The 21078-nt window shown below is 39.1% G+C and overlaps 1 long non-coding RNA gene across 2 annotated transcripts in view; it reads left to right on the top strand.

Moving 5' to 3' along the window:
* LOC123381570 overlaps positions 1-20254 on the top strand; it is a 30467-nt gene extending 10213 nt beyond the window's left edge. The window contains exons 2-4 of one of the 2 annotated variants that reach the window (XR_006588722.1): positions 7791-7930; positions 9360-9600; positions 16514-20254. This is a non-coding gene — a long non-coding RNA (uncharacterized LOC123381570). Of the gene's footprint in view, positions 1-5278; positions 7931-9359; positions 9601-16513 lie in introns of those variants that run through there. The other variant, XR_006588721.1, reaches the window with a different exon arrangement.
* Positions 20255-21078: the final 824 nt, after the last annotated feature.

Below are 21078 nucleotides of genomic sequence, written 5' to 3'. Positions count from 1 at the left end.
GAACATGTCTTATTATTTTATATGTTCATTTCATTGTATATGCTGTTTCTACCACTTGATATCCTCTCTTCTTTCATTCTGCCCTCTTATCCATCTGATATTTAGACTGAACCACCCTAGTCAATTTTGGATTGACTTCATGCTTCATTGGGTGTCAGCTCAGTTATTACCTATTCAGAGATATCTTTCCTTCTCACTCAGTCTAAAGTGGCAACTCCATCCACATTCACCATCACATCACTCTTTTTTATTTTCCTCAAGGCACTTTCCTATATCTGAATTTCTAGTTCATTTATTTCTTTACAGTCTGTGTAGATCTTGATTAAGAAGTAAATGCCATGAGACAGGGGCTTTGATGGTCTTAGTCACTGCTGTATCTTACGGTCTAGAATCAAGCCTGGTGCATAACAGGTGTGTACTAAACATATGTTGAATTGATGAAATAATTAACCAGTAGATCAATTTTTTCCACTAGGGTGCATGCCTCTTGGGAAAAGGGATCATCACTTTCTTTTTGTGTATTCTATGTCCTTGGTATATTCTCTGACACATAGTAGATAGTCAGTAAATATTTATTGACAATGAATGGGGGCCAAAAGAGTTCTTTCCATCACCAATGAATTCCATCATTTCCTCCCAAAACAATTAAATAAAGATTATTCAACACCACTTGGCACACAAATTATATGATTCCTGTTGAAAATCAAATCAATATGTAGAGAATCTTTTGGGGCAAATCTATTTTGAGGAGCCATTTTTATTGTTAATAATTTTATCAAATAATTTTATCCTTGTATCTGAAGAGAGCTCACTTAGTATCAGATTTCCTGGTGGAAGAAGCTCCATTATTTAGTTCTCATTTCTCCAAAGGCTCAAGGGGAGAGTGGGTGGTGAGGAAGTCATTTTCTCTCTAAAACAATGCCTTCTGAAACTTTCCCTTGAACAGAAAGTAGTGAACATTTTTTTCCAAGTTAATCACACATTTTAATGTATAAGAACCTTGGAGATATTTTGAAAATATGTTATAAATCTGAATGAATCAAATTATCTGGACCTTAATTTATTCAAAACATTGCCTTGGGTCATTTGGAGGGAAAGAATACTGAATCTTTGCCCCCAGGCAGTGTATAATCTGTTGATGCAGACAGGATAGTTGGCACACAAAAGGTAGTAAACTGCCCAATGAAGGGATCGCTTGTGAAATGATAGAGGAATTCAAAAAGAATGGCTAGCATGTCTAGGTCTCACGCTGAACAAAATTGAAGAATCACTCAGGGGGCCTTTGGGTAGCTCAGTCAGTTAAACTTCTGACTCTTGATTTTGGCTCTGGGTCATAATCTCAAGGTTACATGAGCCCAAACTCTGTGTTGGGCTCTGCATACTGACCTTGGAGCCTGCTTGAAATTCTCCCTCTCTCTGCCCCTCCCACTCTTGTGCTGTCTCTGTCTCTCTCCAAATAAATAAATGAACTTAAAAAAAAAAAAAATCAGTCCGTGCAACCTGCCTTTCCTGCAAACTTTTCACACATATTCCCATTTGGAGTAGAAGTGTTGGAATTGGAGAATGTATATTTCAACCTTTGGAATGATTTGAATTATCTAATGTTTCAAGATTTATTATTTTAAGGTAACATAAATGATTTTCCACAAGAAAATTGTATATTATGAGGATAGTGATGTTAAAAAGAAATATCCTGGAAAGAACCTACCCCAACTCCTTGTATGTTCCAAAGGCTTGCAGTACCTCTCCCAAATCAACTTACAGTGACACATCATGAGTATTTATCTCCCTCACTTGGACAAAGCTGCATGGGGACCGTTTGTCTTCTTCTAATAAAGTGTTTGATGGAGTAGGTGGAGTGTTCATTAAATTAAGGAATGAAAACTTTTTTATCCTCTCTTGTGCTACACTTGGCTTAAGCTATTGGATCTCTCTGACCATGTTGGCTTCTCTTCAGTTTTTTGGATTTACCAATCTCTTTCCTGCCTCAGACCTTTGCAAATTCCTTCTCTTTTCTGAGAAAGTTTTCCGTGTTCTCATTCTCTAGCCGTGTCCTCTGGCACTATCACCTGCTCAGAAAGAACCACTCTATTTAAAGTAGGTACTCTCTGCTACAGGGTGCCTGGGTGCTTCAGTCGGTTAAGCGTCCGACTCTTGGTTTTGGCTCAGGTCAGGATCTCACTGCTTGTGGGTTCAAGCCTTGTGTCAGGCTCCATGCTGGCAGTACAGAGCCTGCTTGGGATTCTCTCTCTCCTTGTCTCACTGCTCCCCACCTACCATGCTCTCTCTCTCTCTCTAAATAAACAAACAAACAAAAAAGTGGGTACTCTCTGATACTAGCTCAGCTCCTTGTTTTTCCCCCCTAGTAATATAGCTAATGTTTCATTATTATCTATTTCCTTCTCCACCCCGACCAGTACCTGCTGTTTTGTAACCTTCATGATGGCAGGCATATGTCTTATTGTCCGTTCCTGCACTTCCAGCTCCTAGCACGGTGCTGGGTACACAGAAGTCACAAATCTTTGATTGAAGAAAGAAGAAATGCTCCTGTATCAGACCCACCTGTTAGTAACATTTTCTGTCAGGCTGCAGTACACATATAAATGTAGTGGTTTGTGATTTAGGCATAGCTTCCTATGCACAGATGTAACCCCACATCTTTTTTCACTGATTTAGCAACGCGGTGTATTGACACAGCATGGTAGGAGATCATTTGGATGTAGTGTACAGTTTCGGAAGGAACAGGAGAGCATGAGTTCTTTGAGAGTGAATATCTCATTTGGGAAGGTGAAGTATGTGATAGGCTCTGGAAAGCACGTATGTTGATAACTTCCTATGGTTTACTGTTTGGGATTTCTTGGCCACCCGAACTCTTCATGCATTCTGTCTCTGTCTCTGTCTCTCTCTTTCTCTTTCTCTTTTTTTCTCAGAATGTGGTTCGTGGATCAGTAGAGTAGGCATTATCTGAAAGCTTGTTAGAACGATGATTAGATTAGCTTCCTACCTTCTTCCTGTTATTGCCACCAAATTAGCTTTTCCATCACCAGCCACTCTCTTTTGCCTCAGTGGTTATGCATAATGGAGTTTCTTAGTGTCTCAAAGGTCTTAGTTCTCTGGACAGCTGTAAGCCCTCTGTGATGCGTGTGAGGCTTCCAGGTGCCCGTGAACTTGCCTGAATGTGAAACAGATCTTCTATGAGCCCTTGCATTGGAGCTTCGGCCACATAAATTGCAATCAAAAAGAAAGATAGTAACACCAGCAATAATACACGCGTTACATTTCCATGGTGTTTCTCTCTTTTTAAAGCACTTGAATGTGTTATATTCACTGTGTTCTCTGAAAACTCAGGGATGGGGTAGAACTGGTGTTACTACACCTGTTTTGCAGATGAAGAAACAAAGCTCATAGAGACGAATCTAATTCCCAGATAGCATACTTGGCACATCTTTGGACTTCAGTTCTCTTTGCACTGCGCAAATCAAATCAAGTAAAAACCAAATGTGGGGATGCCGTTATGACAAAACATGGCTGCTGTTTTAAAGATTTGTGAAGTCATCGGGAAAAGCTTAATATAAGCTTTAAGGCCCCAAGAATAGGTCTTCATGCCTTGTGGGCTTTTAATGCTAAAATATTTTATTAAACAGAAAAAACCTGAGAAAAATATTTCAGATGAGAGATGCCATTTGAAAGCAGCTGAAAGCCTTACCAGCAACATTTTGACAAGTTTGCTTGGGTTGAGGCCATCACTCTCTTCTTCTGTTGTGTTTGAAAATGCTCGAGGAATGCCACCTCTGTGTTTGCATCTCTTCAATTTATGACCGCAAATGAATTTTAGTTCAAATGGGATTGTTTCAGGATCAGGTGTTTTATGCCAGCTTCGGAATAAATCCTCAGGTATACCTCTAAGATGGCTGCACTCTTTCGTGATGAGACTGACTGTTGACTGGAAACCATGGCATTTGAAATTCCTACTCAGAATAAGCAGAAGATGAATTGTTTTATTTAAAAAAAAATTTTTTTTCCCCTTTCTCAAGGAGAGATTGGTTTCACACCTTTGGAAAAGACTAAATGTGCTTTCTCCTATTCTCTTCAGGACACTTGGGTTACTTTGTGTGTCCAGTGTAATAAACCTCTTCCCATGTGTGGGAAGGGGCGCCTGCCTGACTGCTCAGGGCCACGCATTCTCTTGGCTGTGAAACACTAGGAGCCGAAAGACAAATAGGGCACTGGCTTAGCCGGGAGATCTTTCCTAGAGAGCTTTCTCTGCTCTGGGTACCCTGATGCAGCCACCTACAGTCTTCCTATTCCCAGGCCGGACCTTATTGCCTGCACCCCCCAAAACCCTGAACGCCCCTGCTTCCGGCTGCCTCGGCCCCTATTTGGGTCCTGTCCCTCGGCTCTCTCAGCAGTGTCCCTAATTTGGTCTTCAGATTTCCCAGAACTGATGAAGCTTTTCTTTCCTTTGAATTTTTTTTTTTAGACATTCGTCTCTTTTCCTTTACCGTCTCCCCTTCCTTCTGCTCTGCTTCTTCTTCCTCCTCCTCCTTTTTCCTTCTTCTTTGGGACAATCCTGTACTCCTTTTGGCTTCTCTGCGATCAGTTTTTCATGTGAGATGAAGACCAGTCTTTTCTGGTGAAATCATGGAAGTCCCAGGATATTGACAATCCGAAGCAATCACTGTAGAAACGCGTCCATTATACTAAGAGAGTAGCATTGTCCAAATGGTAGGACACCGTTTGCCTAATACCTATGTATTTAACCTGGACCCCTGATAAAAGAAAGTCCCATTTTCTCTGCTCTGTTCACGACAGGAAAAGCCTGTACCTTCTCATCTTGTTGCTACACCAGGTCAGCATTTTTATTTAGCTGCAGTTGTGCAATTACCTACATTTTATCACTTTCCCTACTGTTCCTGACTTTACCTTCACCATGATCATAGATTTAGTCTCTGTGATTTTTGATAATTTGAGATTTACTCTTCAGTTCCCTCTGTATGTAACATAATTAAGTCCTGACCCTTGTGACCCAACCCAGGGGCTGCTTGATGCAGTTGGTTTTTCACTCCTCCTGCAGCCTTCAAGAAGTGCTCAGTTGACAGACCCAAGTCTTAAACTTCTGTTTCATAATTAAATAGAGCTGATAATCCGTGTTTAAGAAATCCTTGCCTGGGAGTGCCTGGGTGGCTCAGTCAGTTAAGTGTCTGACTTCGGCTCAGGTCATGATCTCACAGTTTGTGACTCTGAGCCCCACATTGGGCCCCATGCTGACAAAGTGGAGCCTGCTTGGGATTCTGTCTCTCCCTCCCTCTCTCTCTGCCCCTCTGCCACTCATACTCACTCTCTCAAAATAAATAAATAAACTATAACAACAACAACAAAAATCTTTGCCTGATTAATGCGATGAAGGGCAGGGCTATCCCAGATATAATTAATCTGATTTTCCTACAAACTCTTCTCCTCTTTATCACTGTTACATATTTATTGAAATGCATATAAGTGAAGAAGGCAACAGGGAAGATACAGCTTACTTTCTCTAATAGGTGTACTCTAAGAACATGTTGTATAAACAGAACGGGCCTGTATGTGAATTCTTACTGAAATATCTTAGGGGATGTTTAAAGATACATCAGGATAAAACTTTTACAAAGTAAAACCAAAAAGTCTTTGTATTCTGTATCAGTCAGGATAGGCTGGTTTATGTTGCAGTAGCAATTAACTTCCCAGTCATCACAAACATATTTATTCCTCAAATTATTTGTCCAAAGTGGGTTGGTCAGGAAAGTCTGGAAGTTTGGTAGAAGCTCGGTCTTCACACATGCTTCTAGGATCACTCCAGCATGGGGAAGAGAACTCAGGAGACACTTGGACAAGAAATTAAGTATGCTGACCTGGAAATGGAGATCCAGTGTTCGGAACTACTCCTGTTGTCCTGCCCAACCAAAAAGGGCTGAGACGATCAATCTTCTGTATGGGTGGAAGGAAATAAGAACTGGATATTAGTGAGCAGCACTAATGATGATCACATTCTGCCCTTTCAGTTACCAAACTTTTGCTCCTCTCTCCTCCCCGCAGGTAAAATACACTCTCTGTCCCTGCTCCTTTAAGGGAGACAACCCAAAATCCATCCAGTCATAGCACCAATCACAAAGTCCAGAATCTCTGGTAGTTTCATATCAAGAATGATGCAACATATAGTCCAGATATAGCTCCTGGTGATCTAGAGACCTGTACCTAAAATTGCAGGTTATCAACCTCTTTACTCACCCACCTACCCACACCCAGTGACAGTGATAAAACAGGACCTGGATAATTTCAATGAACACTCTTGCTTGGGTAGTGAACAGACAGGAGGCATACCTCAATTACTGGGTTGTTGCCACTCAGAAGTCTCACTGGGTAGATGTTATCAAGTGCCTCTTCTGGTAGAAGAGGGGCTTCCTGGTTCATTATACTTATGGTCCTTGGCTCAGTCCAGTCTCACTTTCTATGACCTTCCATGGCCACGTTTGAAGTGGGTATCAGGGACTATACGGCCCTTGGGGTTAGGCAGACTTCTTAGCTTACATTCTAACAAATGATGGCAAAAGTCTCAGTGTTACCTTAAGTCATGAACTGTCATGTTCTCTTTTATTTCAGGTTGATTTGGGGGGGCAAGATAATTCTCTCAAGAACTTCATTGGATTTCTTTCTCTTTGATTTCAGTGTCATGTACCAAAACACATGACAGTTCCTTTCCTATTTGATGAGTGTCTTTGCTTCCTCACTCCCATGCCTTTCCCTTCTTTCACGCATTCACTTCCCTGATGTCAGTGTGTGTGTCTTATGCTGGTCAGGTGTTCAGAACAACACTTTTTATCTCTCTGCTCTAAACAATGTTGTTCATTTTAAAGGATATTCTAGATGTCAGTGTGTGGTAGGTATAATAAGTGTCCCCCAAGGATGTTTACATCCTAATCCCTACACTTGTAACTATGCTGTTATGTGGTAAAGGAGAATTAAGTTTGTGAATCAGCTGACCTTAAAACAGGAAGAGTATCCTAAATTATCCAGGTGGGTCCAATGTAATCAGGTGGGTCCTTAAAAGCAGAATAGGCTGTATGGCAACTAACTTAAAAATAAATAATAATTTTAAAAAAAGCAGAATTGGGAGGCAGAAGGAAAGTCAGTGTCAGAGTCCGAGTCATGTGATAGGAGAAAGACCTGACCAGCCATGGCTGGCTTTGAAAGTGGAAGGGGGCCATGAGGCAAGGAATGTGGGCAGCCTTTAGAAACTAGACAAGGTAAGAAAATGGATTGTCCCCATGAGCCTCCAGAAAGGAACACAGTATTGCCAACCCTTTGATTTTAGCCCAGAAAGAGCCATTTAAACTATCAGAACTATACAAGTAGATCTGCATTATTTTAAGCCATCAAGTTTGTAGTCATTTGTCACAGAAGCAACAGGAAATGGGTACACACGTTAAACCCGCTCAGAGCTTTTACCACTACCTTTTAACCCTGTTGCCATTATCCTTAATTTAGTTTTAGATGCACGGCAGAGTTTGAATCAACCTTTGTTGCTCAAAACCCCTTCTCAATTACATATTTTACTATTTAAGTATGGGGAGTAGCCATTTCTTCTAACACCACAAGCCCTTGAATTTGTGACCTATTTCCTTTTTAGTCTAGCTTGTAAACCAACCAATTCATTCCGTAGCATACCTCTACCATAAGCTGATCTCGCCTTGTCACATAGAGCCGGTAGCAGCCAGCACGTTCCTAACATTCTGTTTTCCAACTTCCTCCCTTAGTTCTCCAGTTTTGTTCGGTATACAGTATGCATTCTGAGATATCGCACATGAAAACATACCAAAAAACATGGATCACCGTTCTTCCAGCTCCATGGATGGTTTCCTCAACAGTTTCTAGTTAATGCTACATTTTTGTTATGGTAGGAGCTCATTTCTGTGTACTAATTTTTGTTGGTTATCTACTCATAATGGAGATTATGGGGAGAGATTACGCTATGCAACAAACAATCCTAAAATCCTGGTGGACTAAAGAAGGAAGGTGTATTTCTCTTTCACACTATGTCTTTTCAAGGGGCTCTGCTACCTTGTACCATCTCCAGATCCTAAACTAGGAGAATAACCACAGTCTGGAGCATAGCAAATCTCTAAGGGACAAGTAAAGAGTGTAAGGCTAATCACATAGTAGCTCTTAAGCTTTCAACCAATAAGTGACACACTTGTTCAGTTACATTATCTGTAATCGGCCAAATCAAATAGCTCACTACCTCAAACCCAAGGGAACAGAGAAATGAAATCTTATGATATGCCTCTAAAGAGAGCAGGCAATATTTGGTGAACAGAAATAATGACTACCACATCCTTTAGTGGCTTTTGTAAATCGAGGTTTATTATAGTAGGTCTCAAGTATATTCAGAAATGGGAGCTATATTATGAGAAAAGATGACTCTGCAGAAATATTTTTTTTGCATCTTTGCAATGGAATTGTAAGTGATAGACATATAATCATAATTATATAGTCATAATCAGCTGCTTATTCTGACTTCATATGTTAAAAACCTGTTGGTTTACAAGCATATTTTAGAATATAAGGAATACTTTTTAAAAAGACTGACATAATACCCCAACTCAACACTTCAGTATATATCCAGGAAAAAATCCAAAATTCCAACAAAGTAAAAATGTGTAATTCAATGTTATTTATAACGAGAAATTTGCAACATCCCATGCACTTTTAAAAAGTACAGTATAGGGGCACCTGGGTAGCTCAGTTGGTTGAGCACCTGACTCTTGATTTTGGCATAGGTCCCAAAATTGTGGGATTGAGCCCCATTTCTGGCTCTGTGCTGAGCATTGAGCCTGCTTAAGATTCTCTCTCTCTCTCTCTCTCTCCCTCTCCCTCTCCCTCCCTCCCTCTCTCCCTCTCCCTCCCTCTCCCTCTCCCTCCCTCTCCCTCTCCCTCCCTCTCCCTCTCCCTCTCCCTCTCCCTCTCCCCTCTCCCTCTCTCTCCCCCCACTCTGTCTCTCTCCCCTGCTCATGCTCTCTTTCTCTCTCTAAAAAAATAATAAAAAATAAAGTATATATACTCACTATAATATTGTGTGGCAATTATGTAAGTATTAAATGCTAGAAATTGCTCCCAACCTGACATTAACTTAAGAAGTAGAATACTACACATGTAGTTTGAACTTCAGCTTTTATGAATATGAGAAGAAGAAAATGAGACAGAAAATATAAATACTAACAGTGGCCATATATAGGTGATGGGTTTATGGTTGGTTGTGATTGATTTTTTCCATTTTTATTTTCCAAACTTTCTGCAGTAACAATATTTACTTTTATTTCCAAAAGAGTCAACATAATAAAGAAGAATAAAAAATTTATTCCTTTCTAAAAAAGGCTTATGATGCCTTTTATCAAGGCCCTTCAATAAAACTGTTGAAATGGAAATCAAAAACTAAAACCATGTTTGGTATTGATGTCCCTCCAAAATCCCCATTACCTGGAATTTAATTAAACAGTAATCTGAGTATGCTGTGAGGAGGCTTTGAAGATGGAGTTGAAGTTCTGAATCCACTGACTTCTAAACACAGTGAGTATCCTGAGTTACCTGATGGGCTTGGTGTAATCACATGAGCCCTTAAAAAGAGAAGAGGCAGGGAGAAGGGTCAGAGAGACGTGGCAGAAGGTGGGGGGGTGGGGAGGTCAGAGATACTCAAAGCACAAGAAGGACCCCAACCCGCTGTTGATGGCTTCGGAAGGGGACCACGCATCAAGGAATGCAGGTAGGGATTTGAAGACTGAGAACCAACCCCGGGCTTACAGTTAGCAAGGAAGCTGGGACCTCACTTCTACTACTGTGTGGAAACTGAATGAGTTTGGAAGCAGATCATTCCCCAGAGCCTCTAATGAGGAACACAGCCCTGAGACACCTTGATTTTAGCCCAGTGAGACCTGTCATAGACTTCAGACACATGGAGATAGTGAGATTACCCATTTATGTCATCTTTAGCTGCTAAATAAGTTGTAATTTGTTACAGCAGCAATCGAAAACAATTACACCATGAAATGGAGGTGAAAAAACTATACTCATTCAGAGGGCTCATACAGTTACTGTAAATGAGGATTAAATATGGCTTTGAACTTCTTGACAGTCAAGGCAGAAAGGGAAACAGCAGGTGACAGTTTTATTCAGGAGAGCTCCAAACATTCCTGCGACAATTGCTTTAATCGGGACCTCCTCACAGACCTCTTTGCCTTTAGTCGTAGGCCATCCCAAGTCCAACTTTTATATTTATTGCATAGAATGATCTTTCCACAATCAAACTGGATTGTCATTTTCCTGCTTAATATCCTTTGGTTGTTCCCCATCATTTACAGGATGAGTTTCAGGCTCCTCAACATGACACAAAAGCTCCTTCAAAATATGACCCCTGCTTCCACTTCCAAATTCACCTTCTGCTGTGGCCATAAAAGCACCTGCACTCCAGCCACATACTTACAGTTTTCTCACACCGACACTGCTTTTACTCCTGGTGTTTACAGATGTTCCTTGGGCCCAGAATGGCTTTTCCTTCTTATTCTCCTGGGAAATGGTTCATACATCATGACTCAACTAAAGTGTTTTCTCTTTGGTGAAGCCTTCCTCACTACCTCCTCACTCATCCCCTGCATGAATACTAAGTCACTCCTCTCTCTGTCCCCCTAGTGTGCCCTGTTCCTTGTTCTGTTGCAGTATTTAGGTATTGCAACAAAATCACTGCCTTACATATCAGCCACTTGATGGTGACTCACCAGAAATACATATTATCTGAGTCTCGCTTTCCTCATCTGTGAAGCAGAATAATTGCTTTCATAGGTTCTTGTAAGAATTAGTTATAATGTCTGTAAAATGGACAGCACAGGCCCTGGCACACTATAGATATTTGAGAAATGGTAGTGTGACATAGAAAAAAAAAAAAGCATCTATGAATATGGTTGTTACTTAAGAGACGAATTTTATTTTATTTAAAAGGTTGAAGGAAAATACCAAAATAACTTTTGAGATAAAAACAAATATAGAGGTGCCTGAATGGCTCAGTTGGTTGACCATGTGACTCTTGATATCAGCTCAGATCTTGATCTCAGGGTCATGAGTTTGAGCCCTGTGTTGGGCTCTGCACTAGGTGTGGAGCCTACAGAAAAGAAAAAGTTAACTGACCTAGAAAGAATGGCAATGAGTTAGCTCTAAGTTCTCACATTCAGTAACAAAGACTGGGAAAAATATGTGGTTAGTAGTGAGAGGAACTTAAAAGCTCACAAAATGCCTTCTCTCACCTAGAGAGGAGTCATAGCTAGCATTTCAATTTTTAATTTCTTATGAAAAATAGGTTAATAATTACCTTAATCTTCAGTAGATCGGGCAAGTTAATTCATACATTTTACATTGCTTTTTTTCAACCAAAGGCAAAAAAATAGTGAACTTAGCAAGAAAGAGGAAAAAGAGAAATTAAGAAGATAATGCAGAAGTGTCAAACATATTTACTATAAACACTGGCAAACAACCCTACTACAAAAGCAAGTACATGATATTAGTGATATACCTAAAATAAATGAACTTGGAAAGGTAGAAGATAACTCTTTGGGCAAGGCCTCACCCTGCCAATGAAACCTAATGGAAGTAGGAGCAGCAAAGATGTTAAGTCAAAAAACAGAAATAAAGTAAAAGGCATTTTAGTAGGAAAAAAAAATAATTTAACATTATAAAAGATACAGTCACTGGTGAAATGTGTCAGTGTATAACATAAAATATGTGTGCGCAAAGCACCAGAAGAAATCATCAGTGACACAAGTGTACAAAATGTTGTTAGATCTCTTAGATCTCTTTGGACATTCACATATTAAGTTGGCAAAAGGATTGAATCAATATGAACATAGAGAATTTGATCACTATCTTAAGATTGGTATTTGTTTAGAATTTAGGAGCCTTTGTGTATCACAGAAAATTTAAAAAAATTAATTTCAAGTGTAAAAGTTCACTGGTCAAATTCTCTGAATACAACAGTTAAAGAAAGACAATTCCACTAGAAATTATAAAAGGGGATGCTTGGTTAAGCGTCTGACTCTTGATCTCAGCTCAGGTCTTGATCTCAGGGGTCATGAGCCCCTGTGTTGGGCTCCATGCTGGGTGTGAAGCCTATATAAAAAAAAAAAAGAAATTGTAAAAGAACTTTCTATGTAACTATTGGATTAAAAGGGAGATCAAAACTATCATTATAAATTGTTAATATATATCAAAACTTGAGGATATATCCACATCTATACTTATAGATACATCTTTAATGCTATGATTAAATAAGAAAAATGAAAATGAATGAATGAGGATTAAATGGAGAAATCAGAAAAACCAAGAATAAGTTCATGGAAAAGAAGATAATTATAAAAGTAAAATCAGCAATTGATGAATTAGGGTTATAAAACAGTAGAACTCATGAATGATTTCAAAATCTGGTCCTTTTGGAGAGAAATTCCTCTTTTAAATAGCTTAACGCATACATAGCATTATCAATAAAAAACTAATGAGATGAAAAAAAACAAATAGTGAATGTAAAACTAGGACCAAGTAAGCATATAAAAGCACATGTGTCAGCCATTTTCAGAGAAATGATGAATTACCAAAATGATGTAGAAGTAGCAAACTTAAGTTCATAAAAAACCATGAAGAAACAGGAGAAAAATGTTTGGCCACAGTTTTATGAACAAATATTCTTTTAAGGACCATATAATTTCTGTGTTTTTGTACTATGTTAGAAAAGTTTTGCTGTTTGCTTATTCATTGCCGCTAATAATTCAGTTTGATAAAGGCACTCTTCCCACATAAGCACACTGAACTATACATAATTTCACTCATGAATAAACACAAAACAAAAGATCTAACTAAAATGCTAACAAATCCTATACAGATATATATTAAAAGAATAATAGATTATGACCAAATGGAATTTATTATAAGAACATAAAAATACAGTGTTGTCTGATATAAGAATAATGACCCCAGAACTATGACCCTGAAAAAATCTGCAAATAAAGAAGAATTTGGTATATAATAAAGTGATGAAAGAAACCAGAAGGGGGGTCTAGGAGTTATTCAAGAGTTAGTGCATACATACTATTGGTTTACTATTTTGGCAAAATAGAAGTGTTCATCCTTATCTCATGATTTATATCAATATCAGATAAAAGTTAAATGATAAAATAATAGGGTGCCTGGGTGGCTTAGTTAAGCACCCGACTCTTGATTTCAGCTCAGGTCACAATCTCACAGTTCATGAGTTTGAACCTCACATTGGGCTCTGCGCTGACAGTGCAGAACCTGCTTGGGATTCTCTGTCTCAGTGTCTCTCTCTCAAAAATAAACTTTAAAAAAAATGATAAGAGAATAGGAAGAGAATAAGGGAAGGAGAGAGAGGGAGGGAAAAAGATAAATGATGACTAGGGAGAGAGAGTGGCTGGAGGAAGGGACAGGGAAGGAAGGATAAGCAAAAAGAACATAGAAATCACTAAAGACAGTGTGGGCAGATTCTCTCTGAGGGATAGGAAAGGACTTTCTAAGCATAACAGCAATGGTGAAAAGCATGAAGAAAAATATCAATTGATTTAATTCCATAAACATTAAAATTTTGGTACATACAAACCCATCAGTAATCAGTGTCAACTAACAAACTGTTTTTAAAAGGTGCCATGAGTAAGAGACTGGGTTAGTCTTTTTGATGTATAAAATATATTCAAATGGAAAAATATACAAATCAAAAAAAGAAATACAATTGATGAAGTGTTACGAAAATACCCTTGGTAGCTTTGGTACTAAGCAGAAAAACTATGGTTTAGGCGAGAATGTCCTGGAACCATGATAAACCTATAAAATTAGAAAGAATTAGGAATCCAAAGTTGTATGAACAAAACAACACCACTCATTACAAAATGTTTGTAGGGAAAATATATTTAATATTTTAGTTAAGGAATTCTCAGGTGGAAAAATGTGTAAATAAAATCTGAGTAATGAAAAAAGAATTTGGTCAAATGATAGATTCAAAACTATAAAGCATAATTTAAATGCATTTTCAAGTTATTAAGTAATTTTTGTGTTGGATTTAACTGTTGTAGGAACAACCCAAATTATAGGGCCATCTCTGGTTACTGGCACAAAGCTTAAAGAATCCAGGGGCCGAGGAGGCAGATAGTTGAGAGCACAGGTGTTTATAGCCCTTCTCTGTTCACTTGGCATCACTGAGTTACCCTGGGCTGGTAATTTAATATCTGCAAGTTTCATGTTTATTCATTTGAAAAATGGGCAACTGTGGCTATTGAGAGAATCGAATTATATAACCCATGCAGAATGCTTACCATGGTTCCTGACACTTAGAAAGTACTCAAGAAATGTTGACCATGATCCTTCTAATCACACTGGCACAATGCATCAGGAAATGTAATTTGGTGTTTTCTGAGTGGTTGTGGAAAAGAGACGAAGTGAAACCAGCTGAGGTGCTTTGGGACCCAGTTTGAACTATCAAATGAAGTTGTACCTTAGCTGAGTCATGTTATCTCTGTAATCAATCTTTAGTTTCCTTCCCTTTAAAATGGCGTTATTGCCTGCTTTGCCTCCCTCCTAGAGCAGCATATCAAAGTGCTTTGGAAGCAGAGCACAGTGGAATTTACCACTATTAACCACCATTACTATGGCCAGAGTCCCTCTTTTTCTTATATTACTGACATCATTTCCCAGCTGGTGAAGGGAACTCACAGTGATCTTGGAAAACCTTCGTTTGGCATCTCCCCAGTGTGAGGTCTAGTACAAGGGGTCCAGGGCTGAAGAAGATAGGCTGTATGATAGGAACTCTGACCTCAGGCAGAAAGATTGGTCTGCTAGCCATATTGATAGAGAAGAAAGACCAGACTTGGGGAGACCAGCCTGGAGGAGTTTGCAATAACACAAGTAGGAAGTAATGAGGGCCTGTGCTAGGCAGAAATGATAAGGGAAGTGGGTGAGCCCTCTGAGTTATCGTCTGAGAATGGGGGTCTGGTTGGTGAGAGTTTAGCTTACATGCCTATTGCATGGTCATCTTTGTTGCTGGAGCTCAGCATATTCCCATCCAGTCACTTCCTGTCACCCCAAATCCTGGATCAGAGATGATGGTCAATAGTGATGACAATCATAATGAGACTAGTTAATATTTATGGAGTGCCAGCTATGTGCCAAGCAAAAGTATTAGTTTACTTACATTGGCTCCTCAGAGAAATCTGATAAAATTGGTGCTGTTATTACCTCTATTTTTCAAACAAATGGAGGAAGAGAAATGTTAAATAGTTTACTCAAGGGTACACTGTAGTAGGTAGTACTTACTAAATTTAAGCCCCAGGCAGTCTGACTCCAGAGTCCATACTCTTATCCATGGTTCCCCAGTGATCATAACGATGACAGTATTAAGACCAAATATTGTGGGCTTTCTGTGTTATACCCAGTACTGAAGGCCGTACGTGAACTCTCCACTTGACTGATCAAGTATCGGCAGCTCAAACCCAGAAATTCTTTTAGCCAAGGCCTCCACTCTTGTACTAAAGAATTAAACCAGGCCAGTGCTCCTGACTGTAGCTACAATTCCTTTGAGTGTATGGTCCACATCCAGGGCATGGAGCATTCAGGGGTGGAAATGGGTCTTGCAGAAAGCACATTTCTATTCTCTAAAGTTCTGCCTGCTGCCAGAAGCCCTCCAGGTCTCATTCATTTACTCCATCTGGAAGGAAGCTTGCCAATGCCTTGACCCAGTATTGTGCCATCCCTAAATCAAGGGAAATACCCTTATGTCAATGCAGAGAGGCTTCCGGGCCACCACCTTACTAACATGAGCCCTGCAGCATATTATGTCACTTATTATTGTTAGTAATTCCCTTTCAAAAGCATTGTTTCTCCTCATTTTCCCTCAAATTTTTTTCCCCTGAATTTTGGCTATCCCACTCTCTTGGGCAGGTTAATGAATTTCTGTGAGCCTTAGTTTCCTCATGTATAAAATGAGGATAATAGTTGTGGGGATTAAATGAGATAGTCCATGCAATACAGTACTTACCTCAGCATTTGACCCATATAGTCAGTGCCCCATAAACGTTAGCTATTACATCATCTTCTGAGTTTTCAACAACCTCACCCCATGGAGAAGGAAGGTATGGTACCCTGGCATCACTGAAAAATATTAATAAGTATAAAGAGTTCCTCAAAGAGCTGCCTTATGTAGAAAAAAATATAAAGAAAGATGGGGTTCTGGTTCCTCATCATACACTTTGGGGTTAAGAATAATTTAGGAACATAGGCTGGTAGGAAATTAACTAGCCTTCTGAAACATAACCTAAATTGCTAGAGAAACACGCTGCGTATTTCCATACAAAAGGCTCAAGGGAGAGCTATAATTATTGAGATACTAAATCATTTCAACCTTGCCCATCCCCAACATTGTCACGTTTGTTTTTCTTTATAGGAGAAAGGAGGTTGAATCTTGGATGGCTGGCGACTTGGAGGATGATGAAGGGGTAGGGAGAGTTTTATAGAAGACCTTCGACCCGCATAGTCTCTAGGAGAAGGCGGATGGAAAGGAAAATCCCAGGAGGAGGAAACACAATGGAAGGAGGAATGTGAGATGCAGGTGGATTAGAAGCAGCATCCCAGGGACATCAGTGTGTTAATGACTGATGGGGAGGGGAGGTTGGAGGCAGGGGTTGGAGGCTTTGAACCCCTCCAACTTTTGGGTTTTCATATACTTTTGGAGCCTCCAAAAGTATATGAAAGGGGATCTTTGGTGGAGCAAGAGAGGAATGGCGAGGCTAAGCCACAACACCAGGCACTGTTTTACCTTTGGAGCCACAGTGCCCCTGGCGGTGTTCCCTTACTGTCAGGACTGAGGAGAGGTCCAGGGGTGGGTGGTAGCTGACCCTGCCTCGTCCCTTTAAACCCTCACATCTCCCCCTGAGGACATGCAGCCAGAGCCAGGGACAAATGCAGGTTATCATCTCAACTTTTTCATGGCCTCTTCCCTAACTGCTGATTCTGACCCGTCTGCGCTCTGTTTCTGAACTCTTTCCATTCTCCTCTGGCTTTGACTACATTACTCTGATGGGTACTTACGACTTCTCTTCGCTCTTGGACCAATAACTCCTGGCTACAGACTGGCACCTCCTTAGTTCACACACGCCTTTGTCCACCCACATTCCCAGGGGACCTGGAGACTCTGTGTAAATAACTGGTTGATATTTACCAGTTATTTCTGGCCCTAGAGTGTGTTCTGGCCCAGCAAGGTGGACCAGATCAGGTGAAAAGCCTCATCTGGTTCAGCCCGAAAGTGCTCAGAGACTGGGAGGAAGAGCACCAGGGAGCTTATGCCTTCACACTGCTTCTCTTTACTTATTTGCTCTAAAGGAATCACTCCTCTCCCTTCTAGGTATGATTGCTCCGGTTCTTTTCACATCTATATGGTTGGTCGTCTGCATATTTGAATTACATTAGTGAAAAAAATTCAAATGAACAAATCCAATAATGTAAAGACTTTCAAAACTGGGCTGAGAAGTATTCTGAAAAATGAATACAAATGATTTCACTATATATATATTTTTGTTAATACAGAATACACTCAGCCTGGAATAATTTTTAGCTTCCCAGGGAACACGAAGTTTGATTAAAGAAAAATATATGCGTTTATGAATCCAAAAGGAACACAAGTTAAATGTGGTAAATGCAGACATTCTTATGAAAGAGGAACAAAGAAAACAGAAATCAAATGAGAAAATAGCCCCAGATATTAACATATGAAGAAATAAAATTAAAAAAAAAAAAAAAAAGAGGCCTCTTTGCTTCTAACTCTTCTTGAAAAGTTTTAGAGTTAAGAGCAAGGGAAAAATCCTGAGCTCATAAATTTATGTTACTTGATTACTTTTTCAAATGTAAAACAAAGAAAATCCTTGAGAGTAGAGAAGATACTGGGAAATGGGAAATGCTTCCATGCAGCATTTTCTATTTTCAAGAGAAAAATCTCAGGCTCAGAAAGAAGTACGTAAGCGTGGATCAATAGCTCTGATATTTACCTTTCCTTGTAGAAGAGATTACAGCAATCTACAGTATCTGATTCATTGTCTAGATAGTACTCTGGTTGCTAGTGCTGAGGCTACAGCATGTAACCCTAAGCAGGACTGACTTTTTAAAGGAAGAAAAGGCCCCCCCCCAAAAAAAACCCAAAAACCAAACCAAACAAACAAAAAAAACCATAAACACCACCACCACCATCACCACCAACTACAAACACACACAAACCCCTCTTGTACTCTAAAACATATCCCTGGCTTTGTCCTCCTGAAAACAATGTGAAGATGATTGCACGGTAGCAAAAAGGTCCCTCGACTTTACTCAAATATAAGAAATGTCGAAATTGAGCTAAAAGATTAGATTGCCTAATAAAACAATTGATAAACACAAACCATTTGAGATAGATACAAAGAATGGACCATGACAACCCTAGAAGATTGTTTAATATAATGTCAAAAGCTACCAATATAAAAGATTCCAATTTACTCCTGTCTCCAGATGCTGGAAAAGCTTTTGACAGTTAATTGGAAGCTTTTATTTTTGACACTGGAAAGCATGGACTTGCCACAAGAATTCATTTCATGGGCAGAAACATTATCTGATCATCCAAAGGCCAAAATTAAGGCTAATGTGTGTAATTGGAGATCTTTTCTTTCTTTCTTTTTTTTTTTTCTTTCCATTTTTGACAAGGAAGCAGCCATAGGCCGTTCACATTTTCCTCTATTATTTGGTTCATCAATAGAATCTCTGGCAGGCAAGATGAAGGAATAAAAATGGGGTACTTAAGGCCCACAATTTTATTGTGAGTAGATAATGCGGTTCAATTCTGGGTTGCATGTAGATTTGTGAAATCCACTTCTGGGGAGTCAAGTGGGAGGCCGAATCCCCTCTCCTGGTAGAGGGGCCTATTTGGTTTAGTTCAAGAGGTATTTTCCTCTTAGGAACAAGCTCTTTATTGCTAAATAAAGATGCGTGTTACAGATGGTGCCTTCTTTGTCCTTGGAAGCAGTAACCTATTCGGAATTCAGCCTATTTCTCCTGTTCTTGCCCAGTTTTTTTTTTTTTTTTTCCAGAATAATCTCCATGCAGCGGAGCAGAACTTCCAGTATTAAGTCATATATTTTTCTAATTTCTCTTTTCTTTCCTAATTGAGTATATAAAGAACTCAGGTTATCTGATGAGGAAATAGGTGCAAGAGTACTACAAATTTTTATATATAAACAGAAGGTACAGATGTTCATTCAACAAATCACAAAGGAAGCAGGGTACAGAATTGCTTTAAACCTAGTTGCACCTAACTGTAAAAAAACAGTGGGAGGTGTGCAGGCCTTATCCTCTCTTTTTAAACAACTTTATTGAGCTGTAATTAATATATCCTGCAGTTTACTCATTTAAGGTGTACAATAAAAAGCGTACAATTCAAGGGTTTTGGTATAGTCACAGAACTGTGAAAGCATTACACAATCAATTTTAGAATATCGTATCATCTCTAAGAGAAATCCCATATGTAATAGCAGCCACTCCCTACTTCTTCCATCTCTAAAAGCCTAAGGCAATTATTAACTCACCTTCTGTTTCTATGTATTTGCTCATTCTGGACATTTCATATGAATGGAATCATACAGTATGTGGCTTTTTGTGCCTGGCTTCTATTATTTGGCATGTTTTCAAGATTCTTCTCTGTCGTAACACAAATCATAACTTACTTTCTTTTTATGGATGGATGACTTTTAGTTGTATGAATGGACCACATTTTATCCATTCATCAGTTGATGGACATTTGACTTTCCACCTTTTGACTATTATGATTAATGCTACTATGAACATTTATGTACAAGTTTTTATGTGAACATGTTTCCATTTCTCTAGGATATATACCCAAGAGTGCAATTCCTGGGTCACTTGGAAACTCTGTATTTAAACAGACTGTTTTCAAAGGAGGGGGTACCATTTTACATTTCTCCCAGCAGTGTATGACAGAGTTTCTTCAGATCCTCATCAACACTTGTTATTATCCGTCCCTATGGTTATAGTCCTCCTAGTGGGTGTGAAGTATCTCATTGTGATTTTGGTTTTCATTAATATCATGCCTTAACATGGCTTAACACGAAATAAAACATCTTTTTAGTTGCCTATTGGTCCTTTATATATCTTTTTGAGAAATGTCTGTTCTTACATTTGCCCATTTTAAAATTCATTGGCTCCTTACTACTGAATTTGAGTCCTTTATATATTCTTGATACAAATTTTTTATCATATATATGATTTGCATATCAAATGTCCCACTCTGTGGGTTTTATAGTTTGTCTTTCCATTTTCGTCATAATGTTCTATAACCCAAAAAAGTTTTTAATTTTCATAAAGTCCAATTTACCTATGTTTAGTTGTCTGTGCATTTAGCGGTATGTGTAAGAAACCACCAACTAATCCAAAGGTATAAAAATTAGTACCTATGTTTCTTTTAGGAGTTTGTAGTTTTAACCCTTACATTTAGGCCTTTGATTCATTTTGAGTTAATTTTTTGTATGTGTTGTGACATAGGAGTTCAACGTCCTTTTGCCTGTGGCTGTCCGATTGTCTTGGTGCCATTTATTGAAAAGACTCTTCATTTCCCATTGGTTGGTACTGGCACTCTTGTCAAAAATCAATTCCCCATAGGTATATGGGTTTATTTATGGGCTCTTGATTCCTTTCCATTGATCTATGTGCCTATTTTTGATATCAGTACCACACTGTCTTGACAACTGTAGTTTTGTAGTGCATTTTGTGTCAGGAATATGAGTCTTCCAGTTTTTTTTTTCTAAGACTGTTTTAATTGATTCATCCAGATGAATCTTGGGAACAGCTTATCAATTTCTGCACAGAAGCCAGCTGGGATTTTGATATTGTGTTAACTCTGTAGATCAAAAGATGTAGGGAATGTGCCATCCTAACAATATTAAGTCTTCTGATCCATGAAACTGGGATGCC

This window comes from Felis catus, chromosome D4, assembly GCF_018350175.1.
Source record: "Felis catus isolate Fca126 chromosome D4, F.catus_Fca126_mat1.0, whole genome shotgun sequence".
NCBI classification, from domain to species: domain Eukaryota; kingdom Metazoa; phylum Chordata; class Mammalia; order Carnivora; family Felidae; genus Felis; species Felis catus.
This window is presented reverse-complemented; position numbering and strand designations above follow the sequence as displayed.